We start from the raw sequence: 22,670 nt of genomic DNA, 5'->3' as shown, positions 1-22,670 counted from the left end.
CAGCTTAGACTGAATTACATTGCTGGATTTCTTGGTTCTTCAGCTTGTATTTCTTTTATTGTGGGAAAATATATACAACATACAGTTCATCATTTTAACTGTTTTTAAGTGCACAATTCAGTGACCTTCAGTACATTCACAATGTTGTACGACTATGCCACTATCCATTTCCATGACTTTATCACCCCAAACAGGAACTCTACTTATTAAATTCCCTCTCCCATTCTCACTGCACCTCTACCCCCAGCCCACCAGCTCCACCCCCAGCCTTTATTCTACTTTCTGCCTCTATGAGTTTACCTATACTAGGTACTCCAAATAAATTGTATCCTGCATTATTTGTTCTTTTGTGTTGGCATAATGTTTTTGAGGTTCATCCATGTTGTAGCATGTATCAGAATTCCTTTCCTTCTTATGGCCAAATAATCTATTATACATATAGACCACATTTTGTTTAACAATTCTTCCATTGATGGGCACTTGTGTTATTTCCATCTTTTGGCTATTCTGAATAATGCTGCTGTGAACATTGATGTATATAAGTATCTGTTTGAGTTCCTGCAGTTTTTTTTGAATATATCTCTAGGAGTAGAATTGCTAGATCATATGATAATTTTATGTTTAACTTTTTGTGGATATATATTTTTTTCTCAGCAGAAATTTTTTTTTTAAATTTTTTTTATTTATTTATGATAGTCACAGAGAGAGAAAGAGAGGCAGAGACACAGGCAGAGGGAGGAGCAGGCTCCACGCACCGGGAGCCCGACGTGGGATTCGATCCCGGGTCTCCAGGATCGCGCCCTGGGCCAAAGGCAGGCGCTAAACCGCTGCGCCACCCAGGGATCCCAGCAGAAATTTTTGAAACGATTTTCAAATTGTGCCTTGTAAATTACTTGGCTACTTATTACTTAATTTATGGTTGATTGTTTTAATTTTAATTACATAAAATATTATCTCTTTTTAAAGTAATCATCTAGCACAGTAGTTCTCATATTTGAGCATGTATCAGAATTACCTGAAGGGCTTGTGCAAACAGATAATTGGGCCCCATCTTCAGAATTTGTGATTCAGTAGTTTTGAGTTGAGGCCTCCAAGTCTTCATTTCTAGCAAGTTCTCAGGTGTGGCTGATGTTGTTATTCTGGAGGCCACATTTTGAGAACTACGGATGATGCATACTTGGGAATTCTTGATGTGAGAATATAACCTGCCAGTTGTTTTCAAATGTAATAAAAATTTTATGAATATCAAGCCTAATAATTACTGAAGTTGATAGCACATTATGTTTTACAGATGAACATTTATTCATTGAAACTTTGCAGTTTTGTTTTTATATTTTGAACTCAACTATTTTTTTCAGGTGCCTAACATTTTTAGGCCTTCCAAAAAATTATGGGCCTTCCTTATTGTGCCCAAAGCGTTGATAGAGAGAATTGCTTTGCCCAACACCTATAGATTTCCTTATTATTATTGTTAATTTTTAAAAGACTGGTAAATATCTCATTGTCTGGATTTACCATACTTTAATTAATTACACTCAATCAATAAACTGTAGGTTGTTTGCATTGTTTTCCTTCTATAAGCAAAGCTTCAGTGAACACCCAAGTGTTCACACTCTGGCTGTATGTTAAAATCACCTTTAGGGCTTTTCTATTCTTATGCTTGGACCCACTACCAAAGGTTCTGATTTTTTTTTTTAAGATTTTATTTATTTATTCATGAGAAACAGAGAGAGAGAGAGAGGTAGAGACATAGGCAGAGGGAGAAGCAGGCTCCATGCAGGGAGCCCAATGTGGGAAGAGATCCCAGGTCTCCAGGATCACGCCCAGGGCCAAAGGTGGCACTAAACTGCTGAGCTACCTGGGCTGGCCAAGGTTCTGATTTTATTGGTCTGAGTGCTACCTAGGCATGAGTGTTTTTAAAAAAGTCCTCAGGTGATTCTAATGTGCAACCAAGGTTGAGAAATATTGTTGTACATGCATCTTTGACCGCTTGTGCTATGCCTTGTCTAGGCCAGGACATTCCCTTGAGATCTGATGCTAACCCAGAAGACTACCCATCATTATCTTTATAAAATTAATATGAAATAATTTTCCTGTAAGTCAAGACATGCTATGTTGTTACAACATTGGCAGTGGCAAAAACTGTCCTTCTGGTTCTCCTCTGCTCTAAAACATGCATATGCACACCCTTCCCCAGCACAGATGCTTGTCTTTTAATTGCCAGGGAGGAGGGGAAAAGAGAATTAAAAAGACAAGCTTCATTGAAGGGATCAGGATGGTAGCTCATTCCTTATCCTTAATAGAGTCTCGGCATTAGTTGTTTTCATTATTTAAACTCTAGCATTAAAGAAATAGTCAGTGTAGAAACATTAAGACAGATTAATAAGTAAAAAGAAAAATACATAAGCATCTATTTTCTATTTAATGAAGAATTATGAGAATGAAGTCTAATCATCTTAATCAGCAGCAGTGTTCAAGTACAAATGTTACATTTTGGGTTGGGGAAGATGAATGCCTAGCAACAGATGCAGAGATTTTGTCGCTGTTGTATGCATTTGGAGGCAGATGTGACTCAATGAACCAAGACAAAAAAGCAAGAGTAGTATCCAAAATATATAATAGCCGGTGTGGCATGGGGTCTGGTACTGGCAGCGACTCAGCTCCAGTCTGTTTTGACCAAAACCCAGTCCTCCAAATACATTTGGTGTAAGAGTGTTAAGATCCTCCTGCTCTCACAAAGGTACCCCACTTGCTGGTCACATTTCCTGGGATTCCACCATTCACCTGAGTAAAAATTTTATCTTCCTTGGAAGGTAAATTCAGATACCTTTTAAAGGAGAGTATATATATATGTGCATGAGACCTTAATCTCTTAATAGCCACATTTCCTTTAGTATTGATTACTTTACAGTTTATAACATTAGCAAATTCCCTATTGGAAGGGTTCCCTGATGGACAGGACACAGGATAGGGCAGTCTTGCCAGGGAGAGAAAATTCAGGACCATGGGTTCATCTATGAAATGACATCATTTGGGATGGGAGTGGAATGGGAAGAGGACATGAAGTTCAGTCTGGCTTTTTTTTTTTTTTAAATCATTTTGCCAAGGAGTTAACTTTACCAGAGATCACTGGGTCTGGAAGGAACTGTGGAGATCATCTCTTCAACCTGCCCTAGTTTACATCTGAGGAAACTAAGCTTGGAGAGGGACTGTCTTGATCAAGGCCACAAACTATTTAATTTGGCAATGTGGGAAGAACTTTAGTCTCAGAACTGGCTTTAAAGTCTGGCTCTGATCCTGCTAAGGTGTGGCTCTTCTGCTATCCTTGACATGTACATTTCCACACCTGCAATTTGGAAAATAAGTTTCCAAAAATTTAAACATATGAAGGCAGGCGCTTGGGTGACTCAGTGGTTGAGCATCTGCCTTTGGCTCGGGTCATGATCCTGGGCTCTTGGGATCAAGCCCTGCATCAGACTCCCTGCAGGGAGCCTGCTTCTCCCTCTGCCTATGTCTCTGCCTCTCTTTCTGGCTCGTGAATAAATAAAATCTTAAAAAAAATAATTAAAAAAATAAATAAAACATGTGAAGGTATGAAGGGGTCCAAAATATGCTGCTGTTGCATAAAAATTATTTTGAGGTAAAGGATGAGATCCTGAACTTCTTTATCTGCCCAAGAGTAGAGCCTTTCAAAAGAACTCAAAAGAACTCAATTGTCATAAATCCCTTCCCTGAGAGCAACTCTGATCTTGGTGATGAGAAGTTGGCACCACACCAAAAAAGACATTGTCACAAAACTATCATATCCCCCATCTCTTCTAAGTGCTCTTTTACACCAGTCCTTCTAAGAAGTCTTTTGCTTTCCACAAGTGTCTGTCTCCCCTTCCACTTGTCCTGATATATAAGCCCCTTTAGTCACATCTTTTTACAAACTCCCATACATACATGTTTAAAATCTATTTTCTTTCTTGCTGATTTGTCCATTTGAGTTGAATTTGCAGACCCCGAGTTCTGAATCTGAGAGTGGAGGAAAGTTTGGCTCCTTGACACATGACACATATGAAAGGCAATACTTTATGTAAATACTGTAAAAATTTCACTCAACTCATTAATTAATGAGTGACTCAGTAAGAAGGTAGAGGTGGTTCAAAAAGAAAACTTGAGGAACAGACATTTATATTGTAAGCCAGTCAAAAGGAATGTGGAAATTACTTGCTAAAATATACAAAACTGGTTAATGTTCTTTTGGGCAATGAAATTGTAACTTCTGGGGCAGAAATCTATAAGTTAACATCCTTTTCACAAGTACTGAATGGCATAATCAAAGTCCTAATTAAATGATCCTCTCATGAATCTGTTAAATGCATTGGGGGGATAAACATTTCTTCAATTTATTTCCAAGTTTTGGATAACTTAGGGTTAGTATGGGGATGTGGTGAAAAAATGTATCTGAAGTATCCCTCCAATGTCAGTGTTGAGCAGGAAAATATGCTTCTGGAGTTTTCTGGGCCCTTGATTCTTTGAGAGTTCATCCATCTCTTTATCTCCTATGTTCACTCTGTCGGAGAAACTCTCCTTTGACAATTCTCCCAATATCCATCAGCTACACTGCTAAGCATTTTAAATTCTAGGCCCTGGAGAGGCCTAGTCTTTGCTCGAAGCCAGAGTAAACAGATATATTTGTCAGTTCAGCCAAGTATGAGTGGAAATAAGCCAATGATGTAAAGTTTTCAGAGCAGAAGGCCTGTTGAATTGGGGGCAGAGGTTGGGCAAAGACAACTTTCCTCATCTATTTGTGGGGAAGGGAGCAGAGCCTGATATCACTTCACTTCCTTTTCTCACCCAAGTGACAAAATATGGCTTTGGTGCTTCTCCAAATTCAGGCCGGGCTGTGAGTTCTGTTCAGGGCTGAATTAGCCTCTGTCAAGGTTCTCTTGGGATGGCCTATTTCTGAATTTCTCTCTGTTTGCATTTAAAATTATTTAGTTAAAAAAGAAAAAAAAAAAAAAAAGGCTGTCCTCTGTTCTTAGGCTGTCAGTGACTTCCCTGAAATGGTGTTTGGTGTTTGGAAATACTGTATATATTTGTATCACAGCTCACTCTCTGTGGCTACTCTCTCACGTAGCTGCAAGAGCAAGGCTGTTTTTGGCTTTATTGTGAAGTGCTTGGGGAACATATTCCTCCGTGTTCCTTTGACCTTCTGAAACAGCCCCAGTTCTCCTATCTTCTACCTTCCCCAGCAGAACTTGCACGTGTGTGATATATACTCCATTTCTTCATGCCAGGGAAGAAATGACTGACAGTTTTTAATTTGTTACCTATCCCAGAGATCTCATTTTTAAGAAATGTATTTTTTAATAAGAAAAAGTTCTTGTTCATTATTAAAGGCTTAGAAAATACAGAAATGTATTAAGTAGAAAATTTAATCATCCAGAATACGACTATCCTGAGATAACAAATGTGGTTAACGTTTTGCTGTATTTCCTTCCAGAAATACATGTACTTTAAAACAAATGCCATCCTGTTAACTTTTTTTTTTCTGTTAACTTTTTAATCGTGCTTGAAGCCAGTTCCAAGGGTAGAGTTTTATAATCAGTCAAGGATTGTGAAGATTTGTTTTTGAGGGAGAAGTAAATGGTAGTGGGAGCTTATGACACTCATGAACTCCTACCCTAGAGGTACTTCTGTCCAAAGAAAGGATTCTCTGACATGTTGGTCTGACTGAGATGGTCTCTTAGAGAAGATTTTTGGAGCTGTTTACATTGCTGTGTGTGCAGGGAGTAGGTAAGCCTAACACACTGTTTCTCCAGTTTGGGAATGTACATACTCCACCCTTCCCCATCTCCATACATGGCATCATTGCCCACCTTGTTACTGGGCTGGAATCTGATCCCCGCTCTCCCTCATCCTTTTACATTGTGAAGTTTCTACCTTTAAAATACATCCTTAATCTGCTCATTTCTCACCATCTTCACTGTTACCATCTTGCTCTAAGTTCCCATCATTTCTCACCTGAAAGAGCTTAGTTAAGATTTGTGGACAACCCAATGGGAACAGGTGAAAGCTATTTATTTAGGGCTTCCAAGAGATATAATAAGGGATTTAGCCACCATCACTTGTGTTTTGGCTGAGACTGAAAAGCAGGCAGTGGAGTGGGAAAGCTCTAGAGAGGAGAAAAGGGAAGACTTTAGGCCCCAATTAAGGCTGTTAGCATGAGGAAGTTGTAAGTAGGCCAATTAGAAGCAGGACATCTTGTGTGATTGATTAAGGGTGCATACTTGGCTTTCTCTGGTTGGTTTTAAGTTGGAAGTGAGGACAAAATTTGACGAAGGTGCCAGTTATTAATGAAGTCCTGCCTATTTGAGGCTCATTGTTTCAGGAGTTATTTAGTTTCATGGATTTTTTTTTTCTTGATATAGTGGTCTGACTTACAAATAGTAGGTAGGCTGGTTTCCTGTGTTCATGACCATAGATAATGGGCTGATTTCTTGGGTTGGTTATAGATAGTGGGTAGAGTTTTATTTTTACCTATAATTTGGTCACTGTCTATTCAGTCTCTCATGTTGCATTCAAAGTTTAATGCCGTTTTGCTGAGCACTTGGTACCAACTTGACTGAAGTTTCTGCTGTTACTATCCCTATTTGCTAGGAAGAACCTGAGGGTTAAGTAAGTGCCCTGAGATCACACGGTAAGAAGAGCCTGGCTTTAAACCTTGGCAGTTTTCACTCTAGAAATCAGTATCTTTGATTATCTCCTTAAGCCACTTAGAGACTTGGGTTGTCCCATCCTTGCCACTGTATTAGAAGATAAAAATTTAAAATACAAGGGGTTTCTCTGCCAGACTGTACATTTTGCCTTGCTAATTCTTTTTTTTTTTTTTAATTTTTAAGATTATATTTATTTATTTGAGAGAGAGTGAGCAAACAAGAGAACAGGGGTGGGGGTGGGGTGGGGGTAATATGCAGAGAGGCAGAGGGAGAAGCAGACTTCCACTGAGCCCCCCACTGTGGGGCTGGATCCGGGACTCCAGAATCATGACCTGAGTGGAAGACAGATACTTAACCGACTGGGCCACCCAGGTATCCCTGCCTTTTCTAATTCTTATCCTGAGGAAGTCAATCTATTCTGTATGACCTAACTTATCTTTTGTCTCCTCAGTGAAACTTGACCCCATTCATCCTATTCTTCTCTTAAATACCCAATGGACTGTAGGATACAATGGAGTGAATCTCAGATAGGGGAATGGAAGGTGCTGGGACATCCCTTATATACGCTTTCAGGAGTCAGACTGCCTAGGTTTGATCCTCAGCTCCCCCACTTAGCAACTAGAGACCTTGGGCTGATCCCTGAGTTTATCTAAGCCTGGTTTCCAAATCTGTAAATGGGGATGATGATAAAATACTACCAATCCTGTGAAGACAAGCATAAAGATGGAAATAACAGACATAAAGCACTTGCATAATACCAAGGCAGATGGTAAGTGTTCAATGTAAATTAAAATGCAAATACCCTTAGAACACTCTTTCCTATATGCTTAACTAGTGTAATAGGAAAGTGGGAACTTGAACTGTTGACAGTTTGGGTTAGAAAGGAAGGAGAGAAAAATCGTACATAGTACTCTTTTTAAAAAAAAATTGTCTGGGAAAAGTGAAGACTTTTTAAAAAGTTCACAAAAAGTGGCATTTCATCCTAGCTCCATCTCATCCCACACATACTTTCCATCCTCATACACTATTCACTTCTGAGATGATTACAAGGGGAAAAGACTGAATAAGATTTTTACTGATTGAATTGAACAATTAATTGGTCTTGTTAAGTCCAAATAGACACAGAACACATTAAGGACTCAAATCCTATTTTATTTGTCTTCTGTAGGCCACGGTACTTGAAATAAGTAGAAGCCAGAAAAATAAGCACCTACCAGAGGAACAATACATATAGGAATGCCTAGCCTTTTTTATGTTGAAATAATAGCATATCAAGGGCCTTATCCTCTAACAGGGGACAAAGCACAAAGGAATAGCTTAAATTTCTAATTTAACCAAAGAAAAGGGATCCACATCCCGTCATGGTTTACCTTCTGTCTCCATGGTAGCGTACAATCCAGGGGAGCTAGAGAATTTGGCTCAAAGAGGGCAGAATATGGGCTTAGTGGTGCCACAGCATCTGGAATCCCTGGGTGGTCAGAGGGGAAGGTGTCTACATCATAGCCATCAGAGAATATGGGTGCACACACAGGAGAGTGAAGTGAAGGTGGGAGCTTGTGCAAGTTCCCTTCTGATTGCTTTTCTTATATTAATGATTCAGAGAAGCCAAGTCAAGAGCTGAAAATGGGGATGGGGACTTGGGGTTTGTAGAGAGAGAAAAAGGCATAAAAGAATCATCTAGGAGGGTAGAAGGATGCATGGACTCTGCTGCTTGAAGCTCAGAGTCTAGACTTTACAGCGACCCAGTTGGGATGGCTCTATTTCTCTCCAGCAACTTTCAGCTCTCAGGGTGCAGTTGCAGAACAGATAGAGACTTGGTTCTAACCAAGACATGTGTGGTTTAGCCGGTATGATGGAGTGAAGAGGCTGGGGGATTGGGCAAGAAGGAACAATGATAACTGTGGACCAGGGAATCTGAGCTTTTGTCACTGTCACTTGCCCTGTCCCCTATGCCATGTCTTTCCTTAGACAGTGGGAAGCTTGAAAGTGAGATTTTGGAGGGGTTTCAATGATTGGTAATGACCAGGTCTAGGGTCTGGGGTGAGGCCATGGAAGTGATTATTGAAATGGGATGGAGAACAAGTTCATTGCCTGCAAGAAAATCAAAGAAGTTAGTGAATGGGATATTGGAAGGGTCAACAATGTGTATGTTGAAATCACTAATAATTAAGACAGAACTGGTATGGGAGGGAGGAGCCAGGGACTAAATATTCTAGGAATGAAGGGTGTGAGCTAGGGAGTGGGACTGTAACAAGGAAGAGAGGTGGGTGGTGTAATCTGGTAACAGGAAATTCAAAGCTGTAGGGGTTTTACAGTGGAAGGGAGGAGAGTGGTCTGGAAGAGAAGAAAAAAAGATACCATCCCATGTACAGGCCTAGTGGAGGGGAGAGATGATGGTCCAACACTGGAAGAATCTTCAGGGAAAGTTCCACTCTCAGGGCAGAGCCAGGATTCTGTTACAAAGGTCTCTTGAAAACTCAGTGGATTGTTTAAGGGTATAAGGAATGAAAATTAGTAAGGATAAGATGGAATGTTATACACATGCAGCTGTGATTGCTTGGAGAAAGGATATGGGGGAGGATTTTGGATAAGTAGTGACGGTTGACCTGATATTTAAAGAGTTAGTAGAAGTTTTCCAGGTAGATAGGGAGGAAGGACAAAGAAGAACACAAAGGCATGGTGGCCTGGTTGGATTTGGGGAGCTAATAGCAGACAGAGAGAACCAAGGAAGAGAAGTGAGGGGCTGCAGAGTCCCAGGCAGGGGCCCCATCATGAAGGGCCTTGAATATGCCATATTTGGAGTTTGAACTGTTTTTGGAAGTGCCATTGAAGGACTATAAACAGGACAGTTGCTGGGTTAGAAAAGGATTGAATTCAGTAAAACAACCATTCTGTGATTTGCATTTATTTATTCATATATGTATCTATGAATACAGATCTATCTAATTTATCTGCATAAATGATGCCAAATATGAAGTTGATTCTACTTGTTCCAGCTTAGATTGTTGGCATCTGGACTCAATCAAATACTAAAGATTTAAGACAGAGACTAGAGCACTGAGTGGCTCAGGGAAGGGGCTAAATTTAGAGGCCCAGTGGTTCTGAGTCTGCAAAAAGTAAGTCTGAGCTGGATTCCCAGATTATCATTTACCAGTTTATGGCCAGGACAAATCACTTAATATCCTCACTCTACTTATCAGTAAAATGGGAATAATAGTCCCTTAAAAGGTTCCAGTGTGGATTAAATGAAATCATGCAATAATGTACTCAGTGCAGTGACTATCAATGGTAAATGTTCAATAAATATTTGCTTTTGACTTATGGGTATGATTTTCAGGCCCATGAATTTCAAATAATGCTTCTACATTTGTTGTGCCAAAGATTGCGAATCCGAGAAACCACCAAGGAGCCGACACCGATGCAAACACACGAGGGTTTATTTACAAGCTCGAGCTTGGGTCCAAGTATACCCAACAGAGCCGACACAGGGGAGCAGGGACTTGGACCCCGAGGTGGGTTTCAGCTTAGTTTTAAGGGCTGGTCTAGGGGACCTCCAGAAGGGGTGGAGGAATTTCTCAAGTTCTGTTTACATTCTGATATGGGGCTTTCAAGGGCATTGAGCTCTGTTCTCATTTTAATATGGGGCTTCCTTCCCTCGGCTTGAGCTCTGTTCTTATTCTAATACGGGGCTTTCTGGGATGTTAAGCTGTAAGCTGTTTTCTTCCTGTAACTGAAGTAAGGTAAAGTTCAGCTCTTATTCACAGGGGCCTGGGATGGCTGTACTTGTGCTAACACTGAACTTAAAGTGGAATGGCCTTAATTTTCTCGGCCTCCACACATTACTCTGATTTGGCTATACACTGGAATCACCTGGGCCTAGTTTTTTAAAGTATGCATAACTTAGTCCCATCCCCAGGGATTCTGGGTATTTTTATAAGCTCCCAAGGTGACTCTAATATGCAGTGAAGGTTTTGTGCTAGACTCTAAACCAGCAGCATTAGTATCACCTGGGAATTAGTTAAAACTAAAATTTCCCTGATCAGATCCTCTGGGTGTGACTCAGCAATCTGTGGCTTAATAATTTCCCCAGGTGATCCTAATGCACACTCAAGTTTCCTAAGGATGATCTAAGCCTAGCAATTCAGAGTGGTCATTTCATCTGTTGGCATCTCTTGCAACTTGACCTGACAGTGTCGATGCAAAATAACCAAACCCTTTAGAATCTTTAAAAGTAAAAAAGAGAGTTTTTATTCAAGCTCAAGTTAGGACAACTGCCTGGGAAACAGGCTTCACAGGGAAGAAAGTGTTCCAGAGAATGAATAGTTTTCATGAGGTTATATACTTTTTACATCTTATACGAGCTCAAAAGATTATACATTAATACATAGGCAGGAATCACAAGTTTTAACATCAAGGAATGCAGGGAGTAGGAGCACTGATTGATATCTTAAGGACAATAGTTTTCCTTTAGGCTACTCATTCACAAAGCAGGTGCACAAGGTATGCTTGGTGGGACATAAATCAGGGTTTTTGTTTCATTTATTTTTTTAAAGATTTTATTCATGAGAGACAGAGGGAGAGAGAGAGGCAGAGACACAGGCAGAGGGAGAAGCAGGCTCCATGCAGAGAGCCTGATGTGGGACTTGATCCCGGGACTCCAGGATCACGCCCTGGGCCGAAGGTGGCGCTAAACCCCTGAGCCACCCAGACTGCCCAGGGTTTTTGCTTTAAACACAGTTTATATACAGTCATGTTGATTTAGAAAGAAACATAACATGGCTTCCCTTAAATCTCAGGCCTTAGAGACTTTTCTCCTCTTGTAAGTAGGGATCTCTCATCCTCTAGGACCCTATCTTCTCTGAGTGCCTCTGCCCTGCTCTGCTCTCCTTTTTTTTTTTTTTTTTTCTCTTCCCTACTCCTTCAAGAGGAGAATGGTTAGATTTAGGTTTGAGATTTCTTGTTCTTTGGCTTACTTAATTTTGTATGTCCTCTTTTCTTTCTTTCAGGTACTCTTATATCCTCCAAAGAAAATGCAGGTGCTGGATACTGGGGAAGGAAGACAGTTCCTAATGGCATGGAATGTCCAGTGATGATACTATGATTTATAATAAATAAACATTTATTCCCATTCTTTCCCATTTTTCGCATGGTATTCCTAAAAGCCTTGGAATTTCCTGTGATGAGAGTGACAAAAGTGTCTTTTTTGTATTAATAAGGTGACAGTTGGATGGCACTTAAGGATGGGGCTGGTTGCAAGAAGGACCAACCATGCGATTTGAAGCTCAAACTTTCAGTTTCAGCCCTCTGACCTCCAGGCAGAAGAGAAGTGCTGGAGATTGAGTTCAATTACTAATAGCCCATGAGTTAATCAATTGTGCCTATGTAATGAAGCCTCCATAAAAACCCCAAAGTTCTGGGTTGCAAGCTACCGCTAGCTCTTGGGAGCTACCACTACCGCTCCCCAGTTGGTGAACACATGGAAACTGGAGGAGAGCCGACTTGCTGAGAAAGCATGGTAGATCCTTACCCCTTCCCCATACTTTTTCCTATTGCATCTCTTCCAGCAGGCTGTTCGTGAGTTACCTCCATTTGTAATAAACTGGTAATCTAATAAATAAAATGTTTCTTCAGGTTCTGTGAGCTGCTCTAGCAAGTTAATTGAAAATAAGGAGGTCATTGGAACTTCCAACCCATAACTAGTATGTCAAAAGTGAAGGGAGGGATGCAATCCTGTGGGGTACTTAACCTGTGGAATCCAATGTTGTAGCTGGGTAAATATGTCAGAATGGAGTTAAGTTATAGTATACCTGGCTGATGTTGGAGAGTTGCTTAGTAGGGGAAAGAATCCCCTACACATTGGAATTGGATGCAGAATTTTAGCAGTGTGTGTGTGTGTGTGTGTGTGTGTTTTAAAGTGGCTAACGGAGCCTGTCTTGGGCAGAGGTAGGACTGTGAAGGTCCTCACTGTGTCCCTTTCCTATCCTCTTCTTCCTGTAACCTTGTTCTTACTGCCCTGCCCATGTGGAAACCTGTTCTCAGGTTTGGATCTGACCTCAGTCACTTGTAATTTAGCTTGAGCTATTCTGATATAAATGGTGTTTGCCGACCAGGTTATGTGCCCCTGAGGAAAGAGACTGTGTCTGTATTTTTTATGCATGCGTTTCTTCTGGCTCAGTTTCCTGCAGTAACCTGCCACTTGCACTTTAAGTGGCATAGTGCTGGAGAGCACAGGCTTTGGCACCACAGGGGGGGGGGGGGTTAGTTTGCAAAATATTAGTTGTATAAGCTTGGGCAGGTCCTGGCATTACTTGGTATCTCATTTTTCCCACCTATAAACTGGGCTTCATGATTTTTTCAAGTTTTTATTTAAATTCCAGTTCGTTAACATAGAGTGTAATATTAGTTTCAGGTGTAGAATTCAGGGCTTCAACCCTTACAACATCCAGTGCTCATCACAAGTATACTTCTTCCCCATCACCCACTTAACCCATCCCCCTACCTGCCTCCTTTCCAGCAACCCTCAGTTCTCTATAGTTAAGAGTCTATTTTATGGTTTGCCTCCTTTTTTTCCCTCTGTTCACCTGTCTTGTTTCTTAAATTCCACATGAGTGTCTTATTTTGCTTAGCAAAATACTCTTCAGCCTCAACCACCTCATTGCAAATGACAAGATTCCAATCTTTCCAATGGCTGAGTAATGTTCCATTGTATATATACACACTACATCTTCTTTATCCATTCTGGCTTGATGATTTTTAACCTCCTACAGCTGTGATGACTATATAAGCTAATAAATGAAAAGTGCTTAGGTTAATACCCTGCCTAGGATATGGAGAGCGCTCAATGAAGGGTAATTGTTAATGATTATTATTAGACTTAATTTTCTGCTATGGAAGGATAGGTTTTATCTATGGTAATATGATGAAGTGAATGTCAGAATGTCAGACTCCAGTGAACTATTGGAAAGCTTTCAGGCTGAGTTTATTTTCCCTGTTCTGATAGCCCCCTTCCCAAGCACCCTGGGATGATTCCTCCAATGTCTCCAGGAGGCATCTGTGACCAAGTTCCTCTTATATTTTCCTGTGGTCTCCTCAGCCCTGGTACTGAAGCAGCCTTGATCAAGTCCTAAATCTCTTCAGGGAGTTTAATACCTTGCAAAAGCCTCAAGCCTATTTTAATTGAATTATTTCATCCAGTGTCAGACTTAAAGAGCACCCTACAGGGTCTCAACTCTGAATGAATGCATTAAAGAAATCAAATAGTATAGATTAAGGCATAATCCTCGAGGGAGATATAAATAGAATCCCCTCTGCTGCCTTTTCATTTCCCTACGTTAGTTAATAAACACACTTTTATAGCATCTGCTTTTCTTTTTTCTCCCCTAATGCTCTTTAGTTGTGCTAGTAAGAAAGAGAGTAAAACTCAGAATATATAACAAGATGTTGGGAAAGAATTTACCATTTTAATTTTCAGGGTGGGAAGGAATTTTCAACATTACCTGGTCTAACCCTCTGCTTAACCTACCTGGTATGGGGTAGAGATGTAGAGAAGGAGATGGCTTGGCCAAGGTCACAGAACTTGACCTCCAATGAGCCTAGAGTTTGAAAACAACACATCCTTAGACCTGGAAAAGAATTGGGAGCCATGGTTAAACATGGCTTCAAAAAGGTAAAGTGGTTAAGAGTGGTGCTCTGGGATGAGACTACCAGGGATTGAATCTTGTTCCACTCATGCCATCTGCCTTTGGGCAAATTGTTTAACATTACTAGGTCTTTAGTTCCCTTACCCCCAGATACGGATAATAATAACAATACTACCTACCTCAGTGTGTTCTTGACTCCAATTACTGTTCACTAAAAAGCCTAGTACTACACCTGCCACATAGTAAGTACTCAATAAATTTTAGCTTTTACAGTTATTAAAATTTTTTTTTAAAGCTTCTTATTGGGATAGTAATGGGAAGTCCTCCATCTTAGTGCTTTATGTCAATAGATTTGTGTTCTCTATCATGAGTGAGTTTCTGACGCTGTAAGAAGAAAGTCCCAGAGGCCTGTCCTTGGGAAAAGACCTATCTGCTAATGAGCATGGAAGGGCAGGTTTCAAAGGATTGGCTCCATCAGAGATGACTGGAAATGATGCTATCTGATCCCTTGAGAGGCTAAAATAGAAAGTGAATTTAAGTGCTTAAAAAATATGGGAGCTCAGTGAAAGGGAGGTACTGGCAACAATAAAAATAATATTACCAAGTATATTAACATTCAGTATCTCAAATGATTCTCAGAATTACACATGAATACCTATTCTATAGGTGTTATGTAGTAAATGACCAATAACTGTTGAATAAACAAATGAATAGTTGGATAGGCATTAACGTCCCATTTGAATGAAGAAATAGCCTCTGCTCTGTAACAACCCACCCCATAGCTACAAGCTTAAAGCAACAAGCTTAAAGCCTCATTCTTCGTGCTTCTGTGGGTTGTCAGGGTGGCCCCTCTGCTGCTCTTGCCTGGGCTCAAAATGCTAGTTGTCAGAGGGTCAATTGATTGGAAGATCCAAGAATGCCTCACTTGTATGTTTGGCAGTTGATGTTAGATGTGGGCTATGATGCCTTGCTTCTTCCCCATGTGGCTCCTTCTCTTCCAGAAGGATAGATTACCTTTATTCCCTGGTCCCAGGGAAGCATTCCAAGATGGTGGAGACAGAAACTAAAAGGCTTTGTAACTTGCACAATGTTGTTTCTGCCACATTCTTTTAGTCAAAGCAAATCACAAGACCAGCCACAATTCAAAGGTTGGAGAAACTCCCCTATTGATGAGAAAAGCTGCAAAGAATTTGTAGCTACATTTTATTTACTAGGCGATCAGCAAGTAGAATCTTTTATCACTTGGCCAAGGTTTTAGAGTACATAAGAGGTAGGGCCATGTCTTGAACTTGGGTCCTATAACTTCAGAGCTTATGGCCTTTATCCTATAGCATGGCCACCTTTGCTGCAAGAGTGAATTCACTCAGGGATGAGGGAAAAAGTTTTTTGCCCTTAGACATGGGATATTAGGCACCTGATATGTCTGTTGAATAATGTCGTAATCTGGAGACCCTATGATTTGAACATAACCTAGTTTTTTGTATTACAAAAATACCCATAATATTTTTCCATAGTATAATTCAATGTAGACCATTTATTTATTTTAGAGTCTTTACTTAAGTAATCTGTACACGTAACATGGGGCTTGAACTTAAAAACTTCAGATCAAGAATCACATGCTCTGGGGTACCTGGGTGGCTCAGTGGCTGAGCATCTGCTTTGGCTCAGGTCGTGATCCTGGGGTCCTGGGATCGAGTTCCACATCAGGCTCCCCACAGGGAGCCTGCTTCTCCCTCTGCCTATGTCTGTGCCTCTCTGTGTCGTTCATGAATAAATATATAAAATCTTAAAAATAGATAATTAAAATCTTAAAAAAAATCACATTCTCTTCCAACTGAACCATCTAGGTGCCCCTAACATAGACCCTTTAAAATGAGAACCTAACAGAATGGTTTTCCCTTTCAGGAGAACCAATGTGCCGGTGTACGGATTAATTCTCAGTTGTTTACTAGCCAAAGAAAACATGCCCTTTAAAAATGGTGAGGTTTAGGTTAAGATCACTTGATTCCCTGGCATCTGGCTGAGACTTGAAAAGATCAAACAAGGGAGACTGAAAGCAGAGAAGGGATTAAAATTCATCTGTGGCTCATTTAAAATCTTGGAGAGATGGGGCACCTGGTGGTTCAGTGGTTGAACCATCTACCTTTGGCTCAAGTCGTGATCCCAGGGTCCTGGGATTGAATCCCGTAACAGGCTTCCCGCAGGGAGCCTGCTTCTCCCTCTGCCTATATCTTTGCCTCTCTCTGTGTGTCTCTCATGAATAAATACATAGAATCTTTAAAAAAAATCTTGGAGAACAGAACAGTCTGTAGAAGACAAAACCTGTAGGAGGATTTGCCCAAATAGATTCCAACTTATCTTTTCTGAACAACAGGAGGAGAAAGGGATCCACACAAGGAGGAGATTTCCAGTGCTTGTGATGGTGGCTTTTAGAGCTCTACTGGGGCTGATCATGTACCTGATGGCATTACAAATGGCTCCTTAAGGGAGAAAGTAGTAAAAAATACATATTCAGTCTCCTATCCTTGCCTGTTGGGGAGGAGGGGACCATTGCTCAGCACCTGCCTCCGTAGCGCTGACAGAGGTAGTGGACAGAGCAGATGCAGAGCTGAGAGAGTGTGTGCTGGACAGGGCCCAGGCCGCCAGGGAGAACGCAGCAGAGAGGCTGGAGAGGCCATGAGGCCGCAGAGGGCTGAAGCACATGGGGCTTCTTTGGCTGCAGGATGTGCCAATGGCCAGGGAGGAGTTTTAGGAAGTTCAGTTTTGTTCTCTAACTGTGATGTATCTTCAAGATACCTCAAAAACTTTGTTACTCTGAGGCGTCTGGAGTCTGATTTGTGTTTATTTGGAATATGACCCCAATAAAGAACGGCCATGAGGTAGGAGCCAGGGGACCTAATTTTATCCTGCTTATGTTAGCTTTCTCTTAATCTGATATTTTCTCAGAGATTTTCGACTTTCTAATCATGAATCTTTTTCAGTTGGTGGTGGTAGTGGTAGGGGGTGGGGATGGAGTTTACCAATCCTATAGTTTTTTTTTTCCCTTAATTAAGTTTTATTGATAGAATTTTTTGCTAGTGGCGAGCTCTGATATTTGTCTACAAGGCTGTTGCTGAAAAGTGCCCTGCACTAATAGTGAGCGTGTAAGATATTGCTGACCCAAGACCAGGCTTTTTTCAGGTCCTAGCTCGGGCTGCCTTGAGCTGTGTGTCTGATTGCTGGCCTGCTTTTTCTAGCTGTTTTATAAATAATCTAGACCCCATGATGGTGCCCTAGAGCCACCCTAACACTGAAGCCAGCAGATATTAAAGTCAAGGCCATTTGTATTCCTTTGTGTATCCACACAAGCCTTGTTACTCCTGTTAGAGTCAGTTGTCATCTTGTTATATTTCCTACTTCCTGCCTTTTTATGTGCTTTTGGTAGCCAAGGGATCCGGGGCGGGGGGGCTATTTGGGTTATGATGAGAAAATATGAGACTTCCCTGGGGTAGTCACTATATGTATAATGATGAGAGCTCAAGACACACACACATACACATAGTTTCATTGATGGAACAACCTCAGGAGGTAGGAGTATCTAAATTATGCAGATGAGGAAACAGAGGTTGGGAGAAACCAAAAAACTAAGGTCACACAGCTAGTAAGTGGCAAAGCTGGTATCTGAGCCCACATCTCAGTGTCAATTCTTGGCCCTTATGCTTCTTTCAGGGTGCCTTCTTGAGGATAGCTTGGAGGTCTGGGTCCTAAGGCTGCCTGTTCTTGCACAAGTCTGGTCCTGTGGCCAGATTTCAACTTTCCTAGGTGTAAAGTAAAACCTGGATGTAATTTCTTTTTCTTTAAAGATTTTATTTATTTATTCATGAGAGAGAGAGAGAGAGAGAGAGAGAGAGAGAGAGGCAGAGACACAGGCAGAGGGAGAAGCAGGCTCCATGCAGGAAGCCTGACGTGGGACTTGATCCCAGGTCTCTAGGATCATGCTCTAGGCTGAAGGCAGTGCCAACCCACTGAGCCACCTGGGCTGCCCCTGGATGTGATTTCTAATCCATTCTAGCTGTTCAAGTCTCTGATTCAAGTATTTATAGACACTTCCTTTGTGCTAGCATGCTGACTTTATGACGAGGGGGAAGGCATTCCTGCCTTCTGGGTGGGCAGTGGAATGGGTTCTAGTCTAACAGGAGAGAGAAGTATGAGAATAAGATTAGGAGGCTGCTGGCATGTAGTGAGCAGAGGTGATGCTCAAAATAGTTAATAACTTGTTAGGTATTTTAAATCAAAATATAAAAATATATAAAGCTAAGTATTTTTAAAAAGATTTTATTCATTCATTTGACAGAGCACAAGCAGGGGGAAAGGCAGGCAGAGAAGCAGATTCCCCATGGAGCAGGGGCCCCTATGTGGGACTTGATCCCAGGACCCTGGGATCATGACCTGAGCTGAAGGCAGATGCTTAACCCACTGAACCACCCAGAAACCCGAAAGCTACGTTTTAAAATTCCTTTTAGTTGGTATACTATATATTTCTTAAAACTGCTTGGCAAGTGATATAAATTGTAGTGTATATCATTGGTTAAATTACTCTAATTTCTAATTCACTTGTTGAGTTTTGCAGCTTTATTGAGGTATAACAGACATAACTCTGTAAGTTCAAGATGTTTAAGGTATTGATTTGATATACCTACATATTGTGAAATGTTTATGTCCTAGCATTAACTAACATTTCCATTGCAAGAAACATCTTAACTATAGAACAAACTAATGGGGAGCAGGTGCAGGGATGGATGAAATAGGTGATGGGGATTAAGGAGTGCACTTGTGATGAGCACTGGGTGTTGTACGTAAGTGATGAATCATTAAATTCTACACCTGAAATAATATTACATTGTATGTTAACTGAAATTTAAATAAAAACTTGGGAGAAAAAAATTACTATTTTTTGTTTTGTGATGAGAACATTTAAGATCTACTCTCTTAGAAACTTTCAAATACAATATTACTATTATCACTATGCTGTACATTTTCCCATATAATTTAGAAGTTTCTACTCTCTGATCAATGTCTCCCTTTTCTTCTAACTCCTAGGCCCTCCTAACCACCATTCTAGCCTCTTTTCTATGAGTTCAGGTTTTTTTAGATTCCACATATAAGCATGACTAAATATTTGTGTGTATGTGCATAAGTGTATATCACATCTTCTTCATCCATTTGTCTGTTGACTGACACTTAGGTTGTTTCCTTATCTCGGCTACTGTGAATGATACTGTAATGAACATGGAAGTGCAGGTGACTCTTCAAGATCCTGATTTCATTTCTCTTGTATATATGCACAGAAATGGGTTGATGGATCATGTGATAATTCTGCTTTTAATTTTTTTTGGAGGGGAACTCCATTATGTTTTCTTTTTTTTTTAATTTTTTTTTAAAATTTATTTATGATAGTCACAGAGAGAGAGAGAGAGGCAGAGACATAGGCAGAGGGAGAAGCAGGCTCCATGCACCGGGAGCCTGACGTGGGATTCGATTCCGGGTCTCCAGGATCGCGCCCTGGGCCAAAGGCAAGCGCCAAACCACTGCGCCACCCAGGGATCCCCCATTATGTTTTCTGTAGTGACTGCACCCATTTATATTCCCACCATCAGTGTACAAGAGTGGCCCTTTTTCTACATCTTCACTGATACTTTTTTTATGATAGCCATTCTAACAGGTGTAAGGTGATCACATTATGGTTTTGATTGGCATTTCCCTAATGACTAGTGATGTTGAGCACCTTTTCGTATATATGAAATGACCTATTGGCCATTTGTATGTCTTTGGGAAAAATATCTATTCAGTTCCTCTGCACATTTTAAAATCATTCAGATTTTGCTATTCAGTTGTAGGAATTCTTTACATATTTTAGATATAAACCTTTTATCAGATATGTAGTTTGCAAATATTTTCTCTCATTCAGTGCCTTTTGATTTTGTTGATGGTTTCCTTTGTTGTGCAGAAGATTTTTAATTTGCTGTAGGCCTACCTGTTTGTTGCCATTGTCTTTGCTTTTGGTACTAAATATGAAAAATCATTGCCAAGACTGATGTCAAGGAGCTTATCCCCTATGTCTTCTTCTAGGAGTTTGATGGTTTCAGGTCTTATGTTTAAGTCTTTAATCCATTTTGAGTTGATTTTTGTGTATGGTGTAAGATAAGGTTCCAATATCATTCTTCTGCATGTGGTTATCCAGTTTCAATAAACTATCCTTTCCCTGTTGTACATACTTGGCTCATTTGTCATAAATTAATTGACTATATATATGGATTTATTTCAGGACTCTTGGTTCTGGTTTATTAATCTGTGGGGTTTTTTTTTTTTGGTGCCCATACCATATTGTTTTGATTATTACAGCTTTGCAATACAGTTTGAAATTAGGGAATAAATGTCTCTAGCTTTGTTCTTCTTTCTCAAAATTGCTTTGGCAATTTGGAGTCTTTAGTCATTTCATACTAACCTTTAGGATTTTTTCCTATTTCTGCAAAAAAAAAAAAAAAATGCCATTGAAATTTTGATTGGGACTGAATTGAGTCTGTAGATTGCTTTGGGTAGTATGGACATTTCAACAACATTCTTCCAATCCCTGAGCACAGAATATCTTTCCTTTGCATATTCAATTTCTTTCACCAAGGTCATAGTTTTCAGCGTACAGATCTTTCACTTCCTTGCTTAAATGTTTTCTTAAGTATTTTATTCCTTTTGGTGCTATTGTAAATGAGATTGTATTCTTAATTTCTCTCTGGTAGTTCATTATTAATGTATAGAAATGCAATTGGTTTTTTTGTGTATTTTGTATCTTGCAACTTGATCAAATTAATTTATTCTAACAACTTTTTTGTGAAGCTATGAGTTTTCTCTATAATATTATGTCTGCAAATAGAGAAAATTTTACTTCTTCCTTTCTGTTTCAGATGCTTTTTATTTCTTGCCTAATTGCTCTGTCCTAGGACTTTCAGTACTATGTTGAATGGTAGTGGTCAGAATGGGCATCTTTTTCTTACTCCTGATCTTAGAAGAAAAGCTTTTAGCTTTCTCTATTGAGTATGGCGTTAGCTGTAAACTTGTCAAATAGGACCTTTTTTATGTTGATGTACATTCCTTCTATACCTAGTTGAGAGTTTTTATCATGAGAGAGTCTTAAATTTTATCAACTGCTTTTTATGTATTTAAGATCAGAAGATTTATATCCTTGACTTTATTAATAGGGTATATCATATTGTTTTGTGGATGTTGAAGCATCCTTGGATCCCTGGAATAAATCCCACTTGGTTATGGTACTGTTGAATTCTGTTTGCTAATATTTTGTTGAGGGTTCTTGCATGTCTGTTCATCAGGTTATGAGCTTGTAATTTTTTCTTGTAATGTCATCATCTGGCTTTTGTGTCAGGGTAATGCTGGCCTTGTGAAAATGAGGTTGGTAGTGTTCTTTCCTCTTCTAAGTTTTATATTTTGTTGTGCTCTTTTAATGAAGCGTACATTGGCTCAATATGTCTGAACCATGATTTGACGTGAGATACTGCATCAATGCCTTTCAATGACTTTCTCAATATGGATGGTAATTAAGTCCTCAGAGTCATGTACTTTGCTATAGTAGGTGGGTGGTCAGGAACACTGCCAGTGAGTCAGGAGATAGGTACATTCCTAGATGCCAACAGTTTCCATATGGCCTTTACTCTGAAGGTAGAGACAGAGGCACAGATTGACTACAGTATCTGCTTTGATGTCCTCACCAGTGCAGAATCTCTGGGTAGTGGGGATGCAGCTGTATAACCTTGCTTCCACCACCACTACTTGTTACATAGTTGCAAGGGGCAATTCACATGAATGCAGGCACTGCTATTAGACCCCACTGCTTGCCTCTGTGACCATAGCTGGGGAAGGTTATAAGGGGGTTTGCAATCTCAGCAAGTAGGGAATTCCACTCTGACCACTCTGGATGTGTTTTGGTATTTTAACAATTGTCATGATGTGGTAGATTGAATTTCCTCACATCTTTACTCTTTGCCATGTGACCCTGCAGTGCACTAGGGTGGAAGGAGTGTATTTCTCAATTCTATTGATGTTGGGTTTGGCCATGTGGTCTGTTCTTGTCCACTGAGATGTGGACATAATCAATAGTTTGCCAGGATTTTCTGAGAAGCGCATGGTCATATTGCCATCGTTCCTTTAGCCTAAGCTGAGAGTAAAACCAATAGATTAGATGGAAACTGACCTGAAGCTAGAGCCAAATATAGCTACCATAACACATGAAACAACCTGCTGTCCTGTAAGCAAGAAAATAAATGATTACTATTAC

The 22,670-nt window shown here is 40.2% G+C and overlaps 1 long non-coding RNA gene across 2 annotated transcripts in view; it reads left to right on the top strand.

The window, feature by feature from the left end:
• Positions 1-12,327, top strand: part of LOC140598658 (uncharacterized) — a 65,301-nt gene extending 52,974 nt beyond the window's left edge. Inside the window, exons 3-4 of one of the 2 annotated variants that reach the window (XR_012001196.1) lie at positions 10,089-10,219; positions 11,714-12,327. This is a non-coding gene — a long non-coding RNA (uncharacterized lncRNA). The remainder of the gene's footprint in view (positions 1-10,088; positions 10,220-11,713) is intronic. The other variant, XR_012001197.1, reaches the window with a different exon arrangement.
• The last annotated feature ends 10,343 nt before the right edge of the window (positions 12,328-22,670 follow it).

Source organism: Vulpes vulpes, chromosome 4 (genome assembly GCF_048418805.1).
Source record: "Vulpes vulpes isolate BD-2025 chromosome 4, VulVul3, whole genome shotgun sequence".
NCBI classification, from domain to species: Eukaryota; Metazoa; Chordata; class Mammalia; order Carnivora; family Canidae; genus Vulpes; species Vulpes vulpes.
The sequence above is the reverse complement of the archived record's forward strand: the minus strand, read 5'-3'. Positions and strand labels throughout refer to the sequence as shown.